Source organism: Somniosus microcephalus, chromosome 19 (genome assembly GCF_052327205.1).
Source record: "Somniosus microcephalus isolate GS21.2 chromosome 19, FLI_Smic_1.0, whole genome shotgun sequence".
In the NCBI taxonomy this organism is placed as follows: domain Eukaryota; kingdom Metazoa; phylum Chordata; class Chondrichthyes; order Squaliformes; family Somniosidae; genus Somniosus; species Somniosus microcephalus.
The window spans coordinates 69084550-69106238 of NC_141005.1; the positions used below are offsets into that span (position 1 = coordinate 69084550).

General features: G+C 47.8%; 1 long non-coding RNA gene across 2 annotated transcripts in view; it reads left to right on the top strand.

Moving 5' to 3' along the window:
* The window catches only part of LOC147104608 (uncharacterized), a 42973-nt gene extending 22236 nt beyond the window's left edge, over nt 1-20737 (top strand). Inside the window, exons 4-5 of one of the 2 annotated variants that reach the window (XR_015072369.1) lie at nt 14231-14317; nt 18181-20737. This is a non-coding gene — a long non-coding RNA (uncharacterized LOC147104608). The remainder of the gene's footprint in view (nt 1-14230; nt 14318-18180) is intronic. The other variant, XR_015072370.1, reaches the window with a different exon arrangement.
* The last annotated feature ends 952 nt before the right edge of the window (nt 20738-21689 follow it).

A 21689-nucleotide genomic window follows, 5' to 3' on the forward strand; every position in this document is an offset into this window, starting at 1 on the left:
TCACTTGTTACATTATACAATGCAATCAAAATTTACAAACACTTGTTACATTATAACTTATTACAAAATGTTGCAATCTTAGTTATACAATGTAATCAAAATGATCCCAAGCACGGAGAGGATCCTACACCTTTGCTCAACTTGGGGCTGTAACACAAAATACAAAAAATCTTGAATAACATGCTTAAACAAACCCGACCATCACGTGCCAATGATGGGTCGCGAAATTTGTGTGGGTATTGCTCCACCCACCCGGGCAGTAAATGTACCTTCCACCCCCCCTTGAATGGTCTGAAACCTTTGAAACATACAGAATGGATTTACAGACCAGCCTGCTCCACCAGCCCCGAGCCGTTCCCGTGTCCCTTTGTGGAGGCGGGGTATCCCTCATGTTTAAAATTACCTAGGCAGAGACCGAGACCGGGGAGTATGGGATCGCGACTCCCAGTCCCTCCCCCTCCCGTCTACCCTTGACTGGCTGCAGAAAATGATGGGTGCCTGTGTGGCGGCTCTCCCTGGCCCCACACTCAAACTTGGATCCCAGGTCCAGCCACCCACTCATCCTCCCCAGCCACATTTACACTCTAACTTTGCCCGTGGGCCCCCGGGTGAGTTCTTCCCTTCCCCAAACGCACCCACACGACTCGTGGGTCTCCCCCTCCCCTTTACAACCTTTCCTGGGCCATCACCACCCACTCCCGGGGAACGCATCCCTATCTGACAAGGCGCCCGCGCTTCCCCACCATGACTCCTCAACAGCGAGGTCTCCTGCAAGTGAACTTCGGTCAGGATAGTGCTGGGTTGGGGGCCGTGCCCCACCCAGCTGTGGCCATCTCTTCCACGTAGGAGGAGTAGGCAAGTTCCTCCGGACCCTGTCCAGTTTCTCCCGAAGGTCGCTGCGGGGTTTCTCTCTGGATTTGTCCAGTGGCGAGGTGATCCCCAACATTCCATATCTCCATATCTTCATTCGATGCCCAACTCGGGCTGGGCGAACAGGGCTGCTTCTTTGTCCAGTCTCCTGCAAAAACTTAAAAGGACATGCAGCCAGGTCTCTGACTGACCTGCTGCCTTAGGTGGAGGCATGGTCAGGTCCCTCGACCTCGAACCAAAATACAAACATTTGGCACACTTAAAACTTAAACTTTATACTTAAACTTAAAACTACCAGTTAATTCTAAACTTAAAATACACCTTAAAAGCACGCTATATTCAAACCAAAGCTATAATACAAATGCCGCCAGTCTCCGGGTGGCCAGGCTAATCTCTGGCACTGTCGCAGATTACTGCTGGCTGCAGCGAAGCTGGACTGCCTCCTGCTTCTGGTCCCTCACAGCTTATGGCTGTTGGTTGGGGAGATCTGTTCTTTGGCTTCTCCCCGGTTCGGGAGCATTGCTCTTTGTGGCAGGTACTCTGGTGACCACCTTTTCTTGGGCTTGCAGACCCACTGAGACTTTCTGAAGGGCGTCTCTGTGGGGGAAACTTTGGCTGGCGGACCCTGAGCCTGAGTCGCAGCCCTAGCTGGCTTGGAACCTTCTCCCCCTGGTGCAAACAGCCTGCACTGTATAAGATACCTGGTAGCCTTTCGGTACTACAGGTTTGTCTCCTTTTCCCTACCCACTCCTGTACTGGGGGCAGGTGTTCCATCACCACCCGCTGCTGGTGGCTGGAAATTTTCCTCCCCATGTCCAAAACCTGTTACCAACTCCCCTGCAAGGGGAATTGCTATCCTTGCCTCCCCAGGGTCCCACATCATGGGGGGAACCACTCTCGAAGCGGGCTGGGAAGCTGGTCCCTTTAAACAGGTGACTGCGCCTGCGCGAATCTCCTTCCCTGAGTCCCTCGGCAGAGGCTGTGAAGCCTCTGGCTTCAAGCAGGTGACTGCGCCTGCGCAGGGAAACTGAGAAAGAGCCGCTGTGGTCCCGCCAGCAACTGCGCCTGCGCAAACCTCCTCCTTGGAGTACCGCGGCAGAGGCTGTGAAGCCTCTGGCTTCAAACAGGCAACTGCGCCTGCACAGGGAAACTGATGAGGAGCCGCTGGGGTCCCGCAGGCAACTGCGCCTGCGCGAACAGTCTCTTTAAAGGGCTGGGGAACTGCTACACTCTCACAGGCAACCGCGCCTGCACGTTCGATTTGTTTGAAAAGGATAGGAGGAACCGCTGGGTCTTCCAAGCAGGCCACTGCACCTGCGCATATGTATTGGTAAGCGGGGACCTTTAAACGGCCGACTGCACCTGTGCGCGTGGCGTCACAGTGGACAGGAGCCGCTGGGGGTTCCAAGTTCGCGACTGCGCCTGCGCGAACCTGGTGTTGGCAAACCTCTCCCCTCAGGCGCGCGACTGCGCCTGCGCGGGAAAACTGATGAGGATCCGCTGGGGGTACGGGCTGGGGAACCATGCTTGCGCGAGCAGTCTCTGTGAATGGATTGGCAGCAGCCTGCAGATTTCTAATCTCAGGTTGCTGTTTCTCTGTTTTTGAGCCACATAACTTGTTCAAGTTTGAACTTTGGCCAAAACTTAGGTTCCACTGGGGCAGGGAAGTGTCCCAATTTGTGGGCTGGACAACTTTTCCCTGGAAACAAGCCACAGCACCTGTCTTTACAGGCTGTGAACTTGAACTTGTCTGGTCAGCAAACTCATGTTCTCTTCCCCGGGTGGCTTTAAATGGGGAATTTTGGACTTGGACCTGCCTTTGGTCTGGGGCCAAAACTATCCCCTGTGTGCCTCCCTTGTCCCGGATTTCTGCTACCGGACCTGCTCTACAGGGGTCCCAGAACTCTCCTTCCCTGTTCCCCTGCTTAAGCAGCTTAGTCCTCCTTAACTCCATACCCAAACTCTCTGTCTTTCTGTTACATGGGGTATGATCTGCTCCACTAAACCTTTGGTCGCAGGCCAGCTTATAAACTGCCTTTACCTCCCTAACCTTCTCCTCCTGCTCTGTTACTTCTGAGGTGAGGTGGGCATTCTCTTCCTGCAGTCTCATCTCGTTCCTCTTTGCTTCTATAATTTGGCACTTTAGGAACTCTATCTTGTTCCTCGCATGGCTTTTTCCCTCGCTAGCTTCTTGGGTGAGGTGTGCGATTTCCTCCTGTAGCCTCATCTCACTGTCCCCAGACTCTGTGACTTCCAGCACAAGGCGCTCTATCTCTGCCTGGCATTTCGTGACCTCTAGTGTGAGGCGTGCATTTTCTTCCCGCACCCTCATCCCACCCTCCTTAACCCAGCCACCTATACCAGGATAGGTCAGCCTACACGCTGCCGCTAACATCTGCAGGGCTACCCACAGACTGAAAGCAAGCAAAACGAGAGCTGATGCTTTCTCCAGATCCAGACCACCTATCAAATCAAAAACTGCCTCCAGTCCTGCTGCGGTCGCCAATGTGTAGGGGACATCTTTTCTGGGGTTTACGGTAATTTACCTGGTCAGCAGCCCTTGCCTGCACTCTGACCAATTCCAATCTTTTACCTGGTTTATGGTAATTCACCTGGTCAGGCAGCCTTTTGCTGCTACACTGTAAACCAATTTCCAGACAGCAGTTTCGAATCGCTACCCCACCTTCCAGTTCTGACATGAGGAACTTATAATTAATGATATAAATTAAAACGGACGAATGATCTGGATGTGAGAAAGTCAACTTTTATTAAACTAAAGAAACTATAATCAAATTTTAAACCATACCACACGAACACAGTAATTACAGTAAATTGCTTAACGGGAAGGCAGACGGCAAAAACGAGGGATAAATGTCCACAATGTTAATTAAACAATCTTAGCAATTTCCCCTAAATTACCAGCCCCTAACTCCTTACTAGGTTGCCTTGCTGAGGAGTCAGAAGCCTGCTCACCTGGGGTCCAAGGAAGTAAGAGAGAGATAGCTTCTCAGGAGCTATCTTTATATCCTGCCAACTCCTGCTGTTTGGCGCTGAAAAGGGTCTGTGTGCAAAATTCACGCCCAAAGTTTGAATACACAAGAGAAAGACCCTGATTGGCTGACTCAGGTGGGCTTGGAGTGGTTTGTCCCGCCCACATCTGGAGTTTCTGGGCTAACAAAAGGGAGTAATGGATGATTCAAAAACCCATTCATTCCCAACTGTTCTTTCAAAAGTCCTTTTCCGGAGTTTCGTTGTGTCTCAATGTGTGTAAGGGCTTTGAATGGGTTTGGATTTCTGTGTAAACAGAAACCGATTGTTCTGCGGTTACTGCTCAAGTGGATAATCCCTTATGTCAATAAACAAACATCGATTGCTTCTGAGAAGGGAAACTCCCTTTGATTGGCAGGTCTGACTGCCACTGTTTGATCCTCCCACTTTTTCATAGACATACTCCAAGCTGCTTTTGTCCTGGCCATGCTCTTTCCTGATGGCCATTTTAAAACCCCTTTTGATTCACCAAACTCCAGGGAACAATTTTATTAATAAAATGCACTGTCTTAAGGTGTGTGAATTTTTCCACTGAGCTCCTCGATTCCGGTGTTGTCCACGTGCAGTCCATCTCAATGCAGCCTTTTGCAGTTCTGGGCATGTTTTCAAACATTGTAGACAATTCACATCACACTATTCTTCGTCCACGATGTGGACCAATATTTTCCGATCTTCAGGGATTTAGGGGATTTTTGCGAACCCCTACAACAGTGAGGTTGCAGATGCGCTGGGTCCTCTGTCACCCACAGCAGCATTACCTTTCCCTTTATCCTTGCCCATAACCTGCTGTAATGCGGTCACTAGGATTTTTACTGGGTCGTCTTCTACCTTTTCTCGGTTCGTCTGTACCTCGGGACCCTCGTGCCCTGGTTTCCCCCCTTTCAGGAGCTTACATTCCTTACTCCAGTGTCCCAACTTCCCACAGTTAAAACACGCCTGGGATCTACCCGCATTACTTCCCTCCTGCCTCCATTCCCTTTTACTCCTCACATTCCCTTTCACTTCGTGCACCTTCCCCCTGTGTTTCTCATTTTCCCCCCTTGTCCTGACTTGAAAGCTAGAGTCAGCTTCCTCAGCACACCCACCTCCGTATTGTGGAGGTCCTCTGGGTCAAACCATGACTCGGCCTTTGATCTGATTCGCGGCAAACTGTTGGACACTACGGTCCTCAGCCAATGATTCCTGGGAGCCCCTCTTAAGTCTGTGCGTACCACATCTTCTCCAGTGGCCCTCATGTAAGTCGGCCACAATCTATCTGCAAACGTATCTGGTGACTCGCCTGCCTGCTGCCTAGTCTGCTCTACCTGCAAGAACGGACTACCTTGGCTGTGCCCCAGTTCTACCAAGATCTCATCTTTTAAGCCGTGCATGGTTCCTCCCCCTAACTTGGTGGCTGCCGACAAACTCTGATATCGCTTCCCATCTAGGGAGAACAGCATCAACTTCCTCATCTCCTCCTCGTTGCCCCCTACCTGCTCTACATTGGCGAAATGAACGGAGGCGTCCCCTCCCTGCTTTAATTTAGCCACACTCGTCAGCATTTCCTGTAGCTGAGGCGGCATAAATGGGAGCACATAATCGCTCTGCAACAGCGCTGGGCCACCACCCATTGGTGGCGGACCGAACTTCTGCTGTCGTAGGGGACACATCGGTCTCGGTGGTCCCGGTGCTTCGGGAGCCGGCCGATGCTCGCCATACAGGGGCCCATCATCTGATTCTTTACCCTCCATATCCCAGTCTTCCCCAACTTCTCCAGGTGCCATGAGACGAGCCATTCCACTGGCCCCGGATAGTTTGAGGGTCAACTTACAGATCTTTTCATTACAAGGCCCGTGATCTGCCCCCTCATAACCCGGAGTTCAGGCTACTCTATACACTACCTTGATATCTTTCAATCGTTCCTCCGCCTCTTCGGCTCTTTCTAGATTCCTTTCACTTTGTTCGCAGTGAGTCTGACACTGCCTCTTACCCTCTGTCACCTGACACTGTAAGTATTCGAGATTGTTCTGTGCCCTCTCCTCCTTAATCTTTCTCTCCTGCCTTTCCTCACTTAAATCTTTCGTCAGTTGCTCTATGACGGTGTCCTTCTCGCTTGCCTTGGTTTCTAGTTCCCTTTTCTCATCTTCCAGCTGTTTCACCTTTTCCCTGAGAATTGAGGTTTGCTTCTGTAGACACAGTAGCCAAATCGCCTTCTATCTCGTTCTTTTATGGTTACTACTAACCGCCCACTCTGCCGCTTTCTCCTGTGGAGAGTACATCAGTTCTTTTTCCCCTGGCTCAGAAATGTTTACTTTGGCTAACTTAGCCTCCCTGAGATTACCTTAGCATCCCTGAGACTACCTCAGCCTCCCTGAGACCACCTTAGCCTCCCTGAGACTACCTCAGCCTCCCTGAGACTACCTCAGCCTCCCTGAGACTACCTCAGCCTCCCTGAGACCACCTTAGCCTCCCTGAGACTACCTTAGCCTCCCTGAGACTATCTCAGCCTCCCTGAGACCACCTTATCCTCCCTGAGACTACCTTAGCCTCCCTGAGACCACCTTATCCTCCCTGAGACTACCTCAGCCTCCCTGAGACTACCTCAGCCTCCCTGAGACTACCTTGGCCTCCCTGAGACTACCTCAGCCTCCCTGAGACTACCTCAGCCTCCCTGAGACCACCTTATCCTCCCTGAGACTATCTCAGCCTCCCTGAGACTACCTTGGCCTCCCTGAGACTATCTCAGCCTCCCTGAGACTACCTTGGCCTCCCTGAGACCACCTTATCCTCCCTGAGACTATCTCAGCCTCCCTGAGACTACCTTGGCCTCCCTGAGACTACCTCAGCCTCCCTGAGACTACCTCAGCCTCCCTGAGACTACCTTAGCCTCCCTGAGACTATCTCAGCCTCCCTGAGACTACCTTAGCCTCCCTGAGACTACCTTAGCCTCCCTGAGACTACCTCAGCCTCCCTGACACTACCTCAGCCTCCCTGAGACTTCCTCAGCCTCCCTGAGACCACCTTATCCTCCCTGAGACTACCTTATCCTCCCTGAGACTACCTCAGCCTCCCTGAGACTTCCTTATCCTCCCTGAGGCTAGTTTAGCCTCCCTGAGACTTCCTTATCCTCCCTGAGACCACCTTAGCCTCCCTGAGACTAGTTTAGCCTCCCTGAGACTACCTCAGCCTCCCTGAGACCACCTTAGCCTCCCTGAGACTAGTTTAGCCTCTCTGAGACCACCTTATCCTCCCTGAGACTACCTCAGCCTCCCTGAGACTACCTCAGCCTCCCTGAGACCACCTTAGCCTCCATGAGACCACCTTATCCTCCCGAGACTACCTTAGCCTCCCTGAGACCACCTTATCCTCCCTGAGACTAGCTTAGCCTCCCTGAGACCACCTTATCCTCCCTGAGACTAGCTTAGCCTCCCTGAGACCACCTTAGCCTCCCTGAGACTAGTTTAACCTCCCTAGGGTTTGTTGCCCTTACTTTGTGCCTTATTTTGTTCCATACCTCAAGAGTTCTGCCGACAGTCGCCAAGATATGGAAGGTGTTTGGATTCCTCGTCCTTACAAGGGTTCTTGGACTCTGGGTTTTACAGGCACAAAATGGTAGATGACACAGTTTTAGGTTAAACCAAAACTGTTAGTTTATTAAAACCAACGAAACACAGACAAAACCCTGTTGAGATTTGGCTGAAACTTACAATCACCCATCTGGCCGGTCGTTACCGTTGTGGATTGTAGGCCTGGATCGGAGATGACCTGTCCCCATCCTTCTTTATCTGACTGCAGCTGCCTACACAGTGCAAACCCCTTGTAGAGTCAACTGATACTTACAATCACCCGTCCGGCTGGTCGTGGCCGACGTCGATTGCAGGCTGGGAGCTGGAGATAACCGTCTTCCCTTCCTTCTTACACCTGGCAGTTGCTGTAGTCAGAGCTAGCTTCCAAGAGAGCGTGAGAGAACTCTTCCATCATGCCTATTTGAGTCTGGGTTTTCCAATGCACACCTAGTAATCCAAACCACAGGATATGTACAGGGCTGAGGGATGGAAGATAATTCCTTATCTGGTCTCCCCCTCCCCCCACCGTGGTACATATTTAATGTGATTTAGTTTTACTGCTGATGTGTTTTGCCCAAGGTTAAAGTGTTTTCCATTGAGGCCAGGAAGTCCATTGTTCCAGCGAAACTGGCATCGTTGTCTTATCCATTGATCATCCATCGAAACCCATTAAAACAGGAAGTCTTATTGTCCAAAGTTAAATCATCTATTCTCCGTTAAATCACCTATCGAGATGCTCACTGTCCAAAGAAAATGTCTTTTCCAAAGTTAAATTAAAACTCACAGGTGTGTCTGTGCTTCTAGGTTTAAATGTATCATGCCCTTACCACTGGGCCAAACAGGCTTCCAGCATTTTGCTGTTGTATAGGTATTTTTTAAAATCTACAAATCATAGAATCATAGAAAGTTACAGCACGGAAGGAGGCCATTTCGGCCCAACGTGTCCGCGCCAGCCAACAAAGAGCTATCCAGCCTAATCCCACTTCCCAGCTCTTGGTCCGTAGCCCTGCAGGTTACAGCATCCCAAGTGCACATCCAAGTACTTTTTAAATGTGGTTAGGGTTCCTGCCTCTACCACCCTTTCAGGCAGCGAGTTCCGGACCCCACCACCACGTGGGGCTTTGCGATCAGGAAGGGTGGGGAGCAATGTTCCCGCTATAATTTTTTTCTGGTGTGCGGTTCCTTTAAATTTGTAGCGTGCGCGGTATCTTTTCCAGCGGCAGCAGCTGGTGAGCAGTCTGTGCGGGACCTCCCGATTGCTGCGCTGCCGCGCACCTTAGGGGGAACGTTGGTGGGGAGCCCAGGGCAGGGGAGGCCTGAACTTTCCGTGTGGGGCCCAGAGGAGCACGCCTGCTTCTCCTGGCTCCACAGGAAACTAAACGCAGTTAAAAAGCAATAACCTCACCTCTTCGGGCTCTAGTTTTACCTGGCAGGAACGGCACACCAGCTTCCCTGTTCAGGCCGCCGGTTAAAATAGTCGTCAGGTCCCCATGATGTCATTGCACCCCGATCTGCATATTTAAAGAGGACCCCGCCGGTGTCCTTACTGCCTGCTCAGAAGAGCAGGTTAACATTGAAGACTGCAGAAAGGGAGCGGGATTCTGCTGGGTAATTCTCCCAGGCGATTTTAACTACCGCCTGCCCGGCTTCCACTGGGTGGCCAGGGTTATAATCGCCCAAAAAATAGAAAATGCTGGAGATACTCAGCAGGTCAGGCAGCATCTGTGAAGAGAGAAACAGAGTTAACGTTTCAGACAGCTGCTAACAGTCCCTGTGAAGCCTATATCTGTGAATGTGATCGGCAAGCAGCCGTGTGCTTTGCTGAAGCTCCATACAATGAAGAATATATACATCTGGACACAGAGAAGCACTGCATTTAAAAACACTACACCATCACAGGGGGGAAAAAATAAAGCTCAATCACATTTAACCGTTCTATTCCACTTCTTTTAATACAGTAAACCCCTCCTCACACCTGCCAACCTGCAAAACTCAGAAAAGTTAATTAAACAGTTTCAAACAAGGCAAAAAGCTCAAAACAACTGAGAAACAGTCCTGAATAATCCCAAGGCCGCTGCTTCATGGCGAAAGAATACGTTAAAATCCTTCCTATTACACTGAATTTCAGGATCTTTGTTATTGTTTTGAGATGGCATGCCGCAATTCTGTTTGATTTTATGCGAAAACTGAAATCCATTAGACGCGCAGATAATATGTGAAAAGAAATAGTCCCAATGGGATGTAGTAAGACATGAACTGGGACTTAAGCTGCAGCTGTACTCAATGTTCCATCAGTTGTAATACAGGGGAAAAAACAAGTACACAAAATTGCAATTTTTGCAGTGGTGGATTTAGAAATTTTTAAAGGGAAAGTGTGCTCTGATGATGCAAAATATATATTGGGGTGGGGGGATGTGTGCATGTCCCTCCCCCCCAGAAATTTGCAAACCCTCTGATCATCCTTTTAACCTGTTTCTGAGTGTTCTATTTTCACCCGGGAAACCCTTCACTCTGCAGGGTATATTTTTGGCCACCTAAAGCAAATCACACAGCAGGATCCCACAAACGGCAAATAAGATCAATGACTAGTTAATCTGTTTTTGGTGGTGATGGTTTGAGGGAATAATATTGGCCAGGATACCAGGAGAACTCGCTGATCCTCTTCGAATAGTGACATGGACGACGTTCAGGCTTGGGCTGCTAAGTGGCAGGTAACATTCACGCCACAGAAGTGCCAGGCAATGACTATCTCCAACAAGTGAGAGTCTAACCACTGCCCCTTAACATTCAATGGCATTACCATCGCCGAATTCCCCACCATCAACATCCTGGGGGTCACCATTGACCAGAAGCTTAACTGGACCAGCCACATAAATACTGTGGCAACAAGAGCAGGTCAGAGGCTAGGTATTCTGCAGTGAGTGTCTCACCTCCTGACTCTCCAAAGCCTTTCAAACATCTAAAAGACACAAGTAAGGAGCATGATGGAATACTCTGCACTTGCCTGGATGAGTGCAGCACCAACAACACTCAAGAAGCTCTACACCATCCAGGATAAACCAGCCCGCTTGATTGGCACCCCATCCACCACCTCAAACATTCACTCCCTCCACCGTGGCTGCAGTGTGTACCATCTACAAGATGCACTGCAGCAACTCGCCAAGGCTTCTTCGGCAGCACCTCTTAAACCCGCAACCTCTTCCACCTAGAAGGACAAGGGCAGCAGGCACATGGGAACACCACCACCTCCAAGTTCCCCTCCAAGTCACACACCATCCTGACTTGGAAATACATCGCCGATCCTTCATCGTCACTGGGTCAAAACCCTGGAACTCCCTACCTAACAGCACTGTGGGAGTACCTTCACCACACGGACTGCAGCGGTTCAAGTAGGTGGCTCACCACCACTTTCTCAAGGGCAATTAGGGATGGGCAATAAATGCTGGCATTGTCACCGACGCCCACATCCCTTAAAAAAAACGAATCAAAAACCCCACCGAATTTCACATTCACCTAAGCAAGCAGACCGGGCCCCGGTTTAACGTCTCTTCCAAAAGACGGCATCTCTCCCTCAGTACGCCACTGAAGTGTCAGCCTAGGCTATTTGCTGAAGTCCTGAAATGGGCCTTTAACCCACAAACCTCTGACTTAGATAGGTACCTGTTACATCCGTGAATAATTGAGACACGGACAGCAGGAGTGAACAAAATAAGTCTTTACTGGTGGAAGTCAATAGTGAAACTAAAAACACAGAGGCTCACTAGCGCCTTTTATACAGGGGTGGTCACTGCCGGTACTGCAGTCTGAGACCAGTTATTCTCTTAAAGGTACATACACAACAGTACCAACTCCACCAAAATCATTAACATGGATATAGCGAACATGTCAGCAACAAAGGAAACTATTCCTCTGCCCCTCATCAATAAAGTTTAATTTCTTTAAATAAAATGTTTTATTTAGTTTGCCTTGCCTCCATAACAACAGTTCAAAAGTATTTCAAAGAAATTCCCAAAGGCCTCACATATGACATGCAAATAGAAATAGTTCCAATGAGAGTGCAGTGGTAAAGAAACTGATCATAATTTATGCACTTTCTAATGTTAGATTATTGTCGTATTGTAGGAACGGAGGTTCCTATCAAAAAGACTGAGTTCGACCCAGGTAATTAAATTAATGAACTTTAATGAAATCAAACGAGTTTAAACTGGAAACTGCTAGAACACATCAATAACAGGTCTACTCTCCTTGAGGGCTCCATGAGGACTGATCCTCTTATCAGGAGAGTGACGTCATCACGTTCTTCCCGCCATTGGGGCATCACATGACTAACGGCATGACATCATCACGTTGAAACGGTGCTGTAAAGGTAACTAGGCATTGTACAGTCAAACAGTGTAATTAAAGGTACAGGCACAGATAGTAACTACATTGCTGTTAAAGGAATTATGTACAACCGCTCTGAGTCCTTTGGTGGCTCCGTCACATGCGCCCCCCCCCCCCCAGAATTGTCTTTAACAGAAAAGGTGAGGCGAGGAGGAGGCCTGATGAGCCTGTCCGATTGACTTCGATACCCTGGTAGAGGAAGTTGATGACCGGTGGACGAGTTGGCAGTCGGTGGCGGCTGTGCAGGCGCGGCGAGCGCAGTCGGGTTGTCAGGCGGCTTTGGTTGATCAGGTGCGGCGGCAACGGGCGGTCGGCCACCTTTGGGTGGTTGAGCGACTACGACAGGGTGGTCCAGGTCCAGGTGAGCCAGCTTCAAGCGGTCCACCGAGATGTGATCTGGTTTCCCTCCGACGTCGACCAAAAAGGATTTGTCTCCCGGTTCGATGACGCGGAAAGGACCAGTGTAAGGGGGCTTGAGTGGATCTCGGTGAGCGTCGTGTTGGATGAAGACATGCTCCGCATTCTTCAGTCCCAGTGGCACGTAGGAGGTCTGCAAACCGTGATTGTATGTAGGTATCGGGGCAAAGCATCTGGCCGCTTCTTGGTGGCGAACGAGTTGCCGGGAAGCAGACCATGGCTCTGTGGGAGAAGGGAGGAAATCTCCTGGTACACGGAGCGGCTGGCCATAGACGAGTTCAGCCGAAGGCGATTGTAGATCATCTTTGGGCGCCGTACGGAGACCCAACAGGACCCATGGGAGTCTGTCCACCTATCCTGCGCCTTGAAGACTGGCCCGAAGAGAGGCTTTAAGCGACCTGTGGAATTGCTCGCAAAGGCCGTTTGCCTGCGGATGATAGGCGGTGGTGCGATAAAGTTTGGTACTGAGCCCCTGAGCCACAGCGTTCCAAAGATCTGAGGAAAATTGTGGCCCGCGGTCAGAGGAGATGTCCGCCGGTACCCCGAAACGGGCGACCCAACAGGAGATGAAAGCTCTAGCGATGTCTGCCGACGTGGTGGAAACCAAAGGAATTGCCTCTGGCCACCTAGTGGTGCGGTCCATTATGGTGAGGAGATGAGTATAACCCTGAGAAGGCGGAAGCGGCACCATGAGGTCCACATGCACGTGGTCGAAACGATGCTCCGGAACAGTGAACGCAGCCACTGGAGCCTTGACATGACGCTGGACTTTGGCCTTCTGGCATACGACGCAGGTATTAGCCCAGTCACGGACATCGATGTGCAAACCTTTCCAGACGAACTTGGCTGACATAAGCCATTGCGAAGCCTTCATCCCTGGGTGCGACAACCCATGTATGGCATCAAAAACCCTCCGGCGCCATGCGACTGGCACTATGGGATGAGGAACTCCCATGGAAACGTCGCAAAGGAGCGTGGCACCTGCGGCCTGGAAGTCGACGTCGGTCGCTTGGAAGCTAGAGGGAACGGTTTGATATGATTGGACCTCCGAATCCGAAACCTGATCTGTCGCCATGAGGGCGTAGTCGATTCCCAGGTGCACCACGTGGACCGTCGCACGGGAGAGGCAATCTGCCACAAGGTTGTCCTTACCAGACACATGTTGAATGTCCGTGGTAAATTCGGAAATGAACGTGAGGAAACCTACATGATATAAGGGGTTAATTTCGGGAGCTTGCTGGGTAAAAGTTTTCAGACTTGACACAGGTCAAGAGTACAGCCAAGAACAGATGTCTGCCCTCTTAATGAGAATGTAGAAGTGAGACAATGGGTTCCGTTTGAAGTACCCAGTGACCTAATAACTTGTTAGACCTAGTCCCCAGATACATGATTAAGATTAAAGAGGACCTCCGGTTACACGATTCATATCCTGTTATAGATTAACAGTTGACTTATGTGTCCAGGATCCTTCTGTCAATATGTCATAAGACCTAATGATTAATCTAAAATGTATCCTGATTGAGGAACAAAGGAATGTCAATTAAACTTGTTTGTTACACTGTATAAATATGGAACGCTTATGCTGTATCATTGGAATAGTAGCCTCACCCCTTGAGTGGAGGTACTGATTCCCCTTGCTGCAAGAGAAATAAAAGGCCTGTCCGTCTGACAAATCCAAGAGTGTATTGAGTCATTACCCAGAGCTAAAACAAAAGGCACTTCAACAATTTGGAGGTCCCACCGAGATGGCTTGCTGTACCAATTGGTGAGTTAACAGACGCCGAGTACGTTGCTCGGTTAGGAAAATCCCATCGGCCGAAGGTGGTGTTTTGCCACATTTTTGGGACTTTCCCTGCCAAAAGCATAGCTGCGCATAGTCTGTTTATTCCATTGGACAGTACTGCCATCGGGTAATTGACTCACAAGGTTCGGAGGTTAAACTGCCGTTGTGACTGCTTCCCTTTCAGAAACGGAACAGAGGATCAGCCATGAGGCGCTGACGCCCCGCGAACTGGATCGTGCAGAAAAGGACGGTAGGAAGCGCTGAAATAAAGGTACCAGAGAGAGAAGGTTAAGTCACGAATTTGATTACCTAAGGAGCTAGCGATTTACTGGAAATTGAACTAGCAAGGTTCCAGCTTGAAGTTAGTTGGGACAAATTGAAGGCCCTTTTTGCTAAAGATTTGGCTAAAGGGAGTAGGGTAGAGGGAGAGAGGGTGGGCGATTGTCTGAAACACAGTGTCAATGTTTAATGTTTATGAGAGTGAGTATTTAACTACTTGTTATTATCAATCAACTTCGTCCAGTAAGGCTGCATAGGTTGGGGATTTAGTAACACTTTGGTTGTTGCTTAACAAGTGTATTGTTTATTGTCATATGTATTAATGTTTAATCATGTCTGATCTGTAGAGGCGTCCCACGCAGATCATAGAGTGTTACGGAATTGTTGTATGTTTTAACACTAAAATATTTAAGCTGCTACAATGGGTTCTAGTGACAGTAAACTGCCTGAAAAAGGCACGCCAGCCGCTTTTATGTTAAAACATTGTGGTCAGTCAGCTATTGACCACTTACCAAATTGGTCCAAATGGACCTCAGGTAGGTGGCATAGTGGTTAGCACTGTTGCCTCACAGTGCCAGGGACCCGGGTTCAAATCTGGCCTCGGGTGACTGTCTGTGTGGAGTTTGCACATTCTCCCCGTGTTTGCGTGGGTTTCCTCCGGGTGCTCTGGTTTCCTCCCACAGTCCAAAGATGTGTGGGTTAGGTTGATTGGCTATGATAAATTGACCCTTAGTGTTAGGGGGATTAAATACGTGGGGTTACGGGGATAGGGTGGGATATGTGTTGGTGTAGGGGTTACGGGGATCGGGTGGGATATGTGTCGGTGCAGGCTCGATGGGCCGAAATGGCCTCTATCTGCACTGTGGGGTTTCTGTGATTTCTGTGAGGTAGTAATCACCCCTTTCCACCAGATGGAACATTTAATATAGACAGAACATGACTATGTTCAGGATAAAACATTCTAAGCCACATCTGACTTTAGCTGTGGCACAAGGATACCGTTCAAAGGACTTAGGGCCAATGGTACTGAGAATGAGCTCACTACCAGTAACGTATACATGGTATAAAGAGGGAGCCGCCCTTCTCCAGTACGGTAGTAATGGATTTGCAGTAAAGTTAGCTACAAAGGAAATTTTTAATGGATTTCTCGAAAGAAGAGAGTTGGGACACAATGGAGTATGGTTATCCAAACAGGTTGAAGAATGGCTTGAACAAGTCCCAGGGAAATTATGGGCACAACATCCTAACGAAGTAGGAAAAATGTATACGGCACAACCCTATAAAGTTACCATAAATCCAGCGGCACCATTACCACGAAGACAGCAGTACCCATTGTCTGAAAGAGCAGAAAGGGGGATACAGCCAGCAATCGAATCACTTTTAGAACAAGGTATCATTGTTCCTACTAAAAGCCCTTGCAATACCCCGATTCTGCCAGTAGAAAAGGCAGAGTCTCACAAATGGAGGTTTGTGCAAGATTTAAGGGCTGTAAATGAAGCAGTCTTCCCTACCTATCCGGTGGTCCCCAATCCAGTCACCATTTTAATCAGCATACCGGCAGACACTACTTTCTACACGGTAGTTGATCTATGTTCCGCTTTCTTTTCAATACCAATACATCCAGAGTCACAATTTTTATTTGCATTCACCTATAAAGGCCAGCAGTATACTTGGACTAGACTCCCACAAGGATTTACCGAAAGCCCTACGATTTTCTCTCAATGCTTAAAGAAGGATCTGGACGATGTAACCCTAGCAGCGGGTTCAACATTAATTCAATATGTAGATGATTTGCTATTAGCTTCACCAAACCTAACCAAGACTCTTTAACTTTGTTAACGGCGTTAGCAGACAAAGGACATAAGGTTTCCAAAACCAAGTTACAGATGGTTCAAGAAAAGGTAAAATATCTGGGACATCAGTTAGAACGAAATACCAGGCAACTAACAAGTGATCGAATAGCGGCAATTTGCAATTCACCCAAGCCAGTGACAAAAAGGGAAATGAAACATTTCCTAGGAATGTCTGGCTATTGCAGACAATGGATTTTAAATTATTCTGAGATATCCAGACCATTACTTGACATTAGTATGCCCACCATGCCGGAGAAATTGGAATGGAACCCAGGTACCGAGGAAGCCTTCCGGCAAGTTAAGCAAGCTATGGTATCGGCCCCAGCTTTGGGACTCCAAGATTATAACAAGCTGTTTAACTTATTCGTGCATCAAAAATCAGGGTTCGCACAATCAGTGCTGACGCAGCTACATGGAGATAAACAGCGGCCGGTAGCATTTTTTAGCACTCAATTAGAATTAAAAGATGCAACACCCTGAATCCAGCTACTTTACTACCCACAGAGGAAGAAGGAGAACCACACTCCTGTGTAGAAGTCACCCAGTTGGTTTCTAAACCAAGGATAGATCTGACTGAAGACCCTATACCAAATCCAGATTGTGTATTTTATGTAGATGGATCAGCATTGAGAGACTTGAAGGGAAGTCCAAAAACAGCATATGCAGTGACTACCCAGAACGAAACAATAGAAGCGTTTCGTCTCCCAAGTTCATTTTCAGCACAAGCAGAATTATTTGCGCTAACCAGAGCATGTATATTGGCTACAGCTCAATCTGTTAATATTTATACCGATTCGAGATATGCGTTTGGAGTAGCCCATGATTACGGACAGATTTGGAAACTTCGTGGTTTTTTAACATCTTCCGGAACCCAAATTAAAAACGCACAAGAGGTGAAAAACCTTTTATTGGCAATCCAAAAACCTAAACAAGTTGCGATTATTAAGTGCCAAGTGCACACAGGGCATTTGGATGAGGTTGCACTAGGAAATGCAGCAGCAGATCAAGCTGCCAAAACTGTAGCCTTATCACAGATAGGATCACAGGTTAAAACTTGTCCAGTTAGAGAAAGTACAGATCAACAACAAACCCCATCCCTGAATGATGTGCTAGCCCATCAAGATAGGGCTAGCCCTGAAGAAATAACAGAGTGGGATGTTAATCATTGTTTTAAAAAACACTGACGGCTTATGGGTTCATCATGACGGCCACATGGTGGCACCCAAATCATTACTATCACCAATTGCCCGATGTGTTCATAAATTCACCCATGCGGGCATAGGGGGGATGGCGGACTATATCCTTAAGACCTGGTATGCACCAGGAATCTCAAAATTGGCAAAACAAATTTGTGAAAATTGTATTATCTGCCAGACCATGAATGCAGGGAAAATAAAGAAGGTACAGCCCGCATCCCACCCAAACCCCATGGGCCCTTTTGTACACTTGCAAATGGATTTTATTGAACTACCTGTGTGTATGAGCTTTAAATATGTATTAGTTATTGTTGATATGTTTTCAAGATGGATTGAAGCGTTTCCTTGTAGAAAGAATGACGCCACCACTGTTGCTAAATGTTTATTGAAGGACATTGTACCTCGCTTTGGGATACCAGCAAAACTGTCAAGTGACAATGGGTCCCATTTTACGGGGACAGTGATTAAGGAACTATGCAAAGCCTTACAGATTAACCAACACCTCCATTGCAGTTATCATCCACAGTCGGCTGGACTAGTGGAAAGATATAATGGGATGTTGAAAAATAAGCTTGCAAAACTGTGTAAAGAAACTGGACTTAAATGGGTTGATTGTTACCCATAGCTTTAATGACAATGCGGTCTGCTACCAACAGAACTACAGGATTGTCGCCTCATGAGATCGTCATGGGAAGACAACAAAGATTGCCCTTTTCGGCACCTTTAACAGCTAAACAAATGGACATTCATAAAATGGAGGAAGATATGTTGAGTTATTGCATTGCACTAACCAAATGCATTTCTAGTTTCCATCAACAGGTGAAGGAAGCCCAGGTCGACCCCGCTGAAGGAAAGTGCCATACTTTCGAGCCAGGAGATAACGTCTACATAAAAATCTTCAAGCGAAAGAATGGCCTTCAACCCAGATTTGAGGGACCCTTCCAAGTACTCCTGACTACAAACACCACTGTAAAAGTAAAGGAGAGACCAACATGGATACACGCGTCCCATTGTAAGAAGGCATCAGTTGAAGACAATACACTGCCAAGATGAACTGGATTTGAACTTTAACAAGACTGTTCTCTTTGTCAACGATAATTGAAACTGCCATATGGATTTACCCAGATCCCCTGAAAGGCAAACCATGCACAAAAGAATGTGTACTTTTAAGCAAAAATCTCTTTTATATTATATGCTATAATGAGACCATGAAAGTCCAGCTTCAGGACCATACTATGCAGGTACCCCCGTATCAACCCCTAAATCTTAGGGTAAGACAGGGTAAGATAGTAGAAGATGATAGTGGACAAAAGCTTGATAAGCTATGGGTCACATGCCCTGATACTGTATTACCAAGTGACAGAATTACGAACGGAGGGGTTATCTGTAATGGTAATTCAAGAGGAGGACTGGCCCTGACAGCTAAGTCAATGTTTTGTGATAATCCTTTTACACAACCCCTCGTTTCAACATCAATTACTCAGAAAAAATTAATAGGACCGCTAAGAAACAAGGAGGGAGAGGTGGAAGACTGTTAAATAAGCATAACTATCATCATGTTAATACCTTTGTATACATGAGTTATTTGTACGCTAAAAGACAGAACCTGGCCAGATGCTGGATATGCAGCCACATCCCCGTGCACGCAGAGGGTGGAATACCTCTAAGGCCCATTCCCTTCGAAATAGAAGAGATGGTAGGGTGGTTATTACAGTCTAATACCACCTGGAATAAGGAGGCAGCCAGTACATTTCAGACCCAAAATAGTTTAAACCCAGATCAATTGGAAAATGAATGGAAAGATGCAGGATACAACCTTATAAAATTTGAAGGGTGGTTTCATCCCCAATATGATAATCAAAGGAATCCAGAGAGTCTATTAGTGACGTCAATGGGAACCATAAATAATACAAAAGGAGAAGTCTGTCTGGTAAACGACAATGGAGAAGGATTGATGGTTGGATGGAGTGAGTGCAAATGTAACTACACTTTGACTAAAACTACTACTAAACCACCGGGTGCAGTCGAATGGCCCTATTGGGGACGGTGGAACCTGTCCATAGTACAAAATTTGACTAGTAGAAAAACCTGGGAAGGAGAACAAGGAATAGGAATGATGCACCAGATATGGAACAAATTTGAAGCCTATAATAACACCTATTTCATCTGTGGGCATAGAGCATACCCTTGGTTACCACAAAATTGGACTGGGTCATGTTACTTGGGATATGTAGTGCCCTATATACATCATATTTCATCTTTGGATAGCCACCCTGGGACACGAGCAAAACAAGCCATTACAGAAACTGAAAGGTTCTTTGCTATAGCATCTCCCTGGTGTGGAACAGGGAAGCTAGCAAGAGAATCTATAAACATGGCAGCAGTGTTGGAACAAATAGCCAATGATACTGCTGATGCTCTTAGTGATGTAAACGCAGAAATGGTGGCTTTGCGCACTGTTGCTTTACAAAACCACATGGCTCTGGACTATTTGTTGGCAAAAGAAGGGGGCACATGTGCAATCATAAAAACCGAATGTTGCACCTATATTCCAGATAGCTCAGAAAATATCACCAACCTGGTAAACCACATAAGGGAGGCCGTAGAGAAACTACGTCAACCTGAACAGTGGTCCATGTGGGATTGGATTTCAGGGTGGGGAGGAGCACTAGGAAAGCAAATTTTGGAAGTATGATTATAATTTTAATTAGTTTATTGATTGGTTGTTTAAAATTATTGTGTACAAAAGTCCTTTCCTCATTAACATCAACTCCTCCAGTACCAATGATGTCTGAATATGAGGATATTAAGGGTGAGACCTTTGATGTGGAATTTCTTAAACTTAGCGAAATAGATTGTCCTTAGAAAGGACAAAAGGGGGGAATGAGGAAATCTGCATGATATAAGGGGTTAATTTCGGGAGCTTGCTGGGTAAAAGTTTTCAGACTTGACACAGGTTAGGAGTACAGCCAAGAACAGATGTCTGCCCTCTTAATGAGAATGTAGAAGTGAGACAATGGGTTCCGTTTGAAGTACCCAGTGACCTAATAACTTGTTAGACCTAGTCCCCAGATACATGATTAAGATTAAAGAGGACCTCCGGTTACACGATTCATATCTTGTTATAGATTAACAGTTGACTTATGTGTCCAGGATCCTTCTGTCAATATGTCATAAGACCTAATGATTAATCTAAAATGTATCCTGATTGAGGAACAAAGGAATGTCAATTAAACTTGTTTGTTACACTGTATAAATATGGAACGCTTATGCTGTATCATTGGAATAGTAGCCTCACCCCTTGAGTGGAGGTACTGATTCCCCTTGCTGCAAGAGAAATAAAAGGCCTGTCCGTCTGACGAATCCAAGAGTGTATTGAGTCATTACCCAGAGCTAAAACAAAAGGCACTTCAACAAACGTCAAGTGATGCTGTTGACGAGCGGACCACGGTTCGGTGGTCTTGGCCATGGCGAACGTAAGGGGTTTGTGGTCACCAAAAGCCGTGAAGGGGCGCCCCTCCAATAAAAACCGGAAATGGCGAATGGTGAGGAAAAGGACCAGTAGTTCCCCATCGAAGGTGCTGTACTTTTTTTCATTTGTTCGCAATTGACGGCTGAAAAACGCCAGCGGTTGCCACGTGCCATTGACCCACTGTTCTTGCACCGCACCGATGGCGTAGTCTGACGCGTCGGTGGTAAGGGCGATAGTAGCACCTGGAAGTGGGTGCGCCAGCATGGTTGCGTTGGCCAAAGCGGTCTTGGTGTCGCCGAATGCCTGGATCATTTCAGCTGTCCAGCTGATTGGGTCTTTACCGGACTTGCCCTTGAGGGCCCCGAACAAGGGTTGCATGAGTTGAGCCGCCTTGGGGATGAAACGGTGGTAGAAGTTGACCATCCCCAGGAACTCCTGCAAGGCCTTGACTGTCGACGGCCGCGGGAAAGAAGTAACCGCCTCAACCTTCGTCGCCAAAGGGACGGCGCCGTCCGATGTTATGCGATGTCCCAGGAAGTCGATTTGTTGCAGGCCGAACTGGCACTTGGCCGGGTTGATGATTAAACCGTGTTGGCTGAGGCGCGTAAAGAGGGAACGCAAATGGGAGATGTGCTCCTCCTTGCTGGCATTGGCGATGAGTATGTCGTCAAGGTGGATGAAAAGGAAATGCAGGTCTCGAAGAACGGAGTCCATTAAATGCTGGAACGCCTGTGCTGCGTTCTTTAAGCCAAACGGCATCTGCAGGAACTCAAAGAGGCCAAAAGGGGTGATGACTGCAGTTTTCGGGACGTCTTGTGGGTGCACTGGAACCTGGTGATATCC